Consider the following 1865-nt stretch of genomic DNA (forward strand, 5'->3'; position numbering starts at 1 on the left):
TATATCAACATTGTACCACCAACTTACTAAATAAACTCTTCAGTGTAACTGCAGAAAGAACATACACATATCTACTCATATCTGTAACTTACAAACTATTTATCTTGCGAAATTATTCTGGTAATCGCATGTGTTCAACTCAATTTGAAGAACTACAAATTAAATGTAACCAATTGATAATGATTTAACTGCACCAACTGGACAGGGATTCCACATATACACAATACACATACATATGTTCAAGCAGCGAGCGAAGTGCACAACTGCAACAACAAAGTAGACTGGATCTGTTTTTGGATCTCGGCATATGTACCGAGATCTTGTCGGTAAAATGTGTCACTTGAAATGTAGCATCACAATTTTACGCACAATCAAATTAGTGCCTCGCAATTGAGTCAAGCCGCCGTTGTGAGCAACATTTAAATTATGTCCCTACTCCTCCTAGTGGACACCAATTTGGCTAGCTGTACGTATGTACGATGGTACGACGGCTTAGCACTTCCGAAATGTATTGAAATTCAAGAAAGCAGAACGTCAAACCAATGATGCAGAAACATGAACGATTAAATCGTTAAAATCTTTTAAGTTGATATTTACTTTCCTTAACCAAAATAAGAAAATAAGAAAAATAAACCATGAAATAAAAAAAATTAGGCAGAGCATAAAATCATCTGGTAGTTAATTTTACATCTTTATCCTTAAAGGCATTAACCTCTAAGCAAATAAGATACATTACGAGTATAAGCATGAATTAAACTCAATTATGTTATAATCTTAGTACAAACTAAAGCTGGAGTAGTAAACAGATGTAGACTTCGTAGTGCTTTCTATTTATTAAATAGAAGAAATGGTTTGGGGTTATGTATAAAATATTTTAGTTTTCTTTCAAAATTTTAAAAGAAGAACACTCACAGATATATACTTTAAACAAATTTATTTTAAATATTACTCTGACTTGTGATTTATAGGTGTCAATATTTTGAACTATCAATCTGATACATATGAATACCAACAATTGAATACTTTCAAATAATAATTCTTATTCTAAATTAACACATGATACAAAAAAACTACATATGCTATTTAACCATTAATAACTACACCTTAAGGTTTAAAAAACAGAAAAAATAAAATTTTTCCGAACAGTGGAAAAAGGTAATATGGGTTTAAAATTGGCCCAATTTTTACAAACCCTCAATTACGCTAAAATTTCATAAAATTGGAAAGTAATAAACGGATCTCTCCCATTCATTGGATAGACTGTCAGACACTGAACTTTATGACGTGTACGATTGATAAATCCAGATTCCATCTAGATTTACTCTCGATCTGTCAAATTTTGTTTCCCATTCGAACATTTTAAGATGAATCCAACATTTGTGTAATAGTTATAAATACATATATCGATTCAAATCACACTTTATTTGTCGAGTCATATAAAACAACTGGTAATTTTGAAGTAATCTTGCTACTGTGACAAAATATCTAGTGCAGCGGTTCCCAACCAGTGGGCCGCGAGATGGTTGAAAATCGTCCTTGAACTAAATTTAACAATTGTAAATACATAGCTAGTAGTTTGTCCACTGAGACGTCACTTATTTAAAAAAATAAGCACAAAAAATTTTCAAGTAATTATATACCTATTTTATAGCCTGTATAATGTACCTATGCACTTATACAATTCATTAAACATTATACCAGAGATGCATAAAATATATTAAAAAAATGATACAAATTATTATCCTTAAACTTTGTGGTCCGTATTGAAAACAAAAATATTAAAGTTGTTCTTCATCAAAAACAGGTTCGGCTAGAGTGCTTTACATTTCATCCGAGATTTACCAATCGCAAATGAGAATTGCACT

The sequence above is a fragment of the Teleopsis dalmanni genome, chromosome 2, assembly GCF_002237135.1.
Source record: "Teleopsis dalmanni isolate 2A chromosome 2, ASM223713v2, whole genome shotgun sequence".
NCBI lineage: Eukaryota > Metazoa > Arthropoda > Insecta > Diptera > Diopsidae > Teleopsis > Teleopsis dalmanni.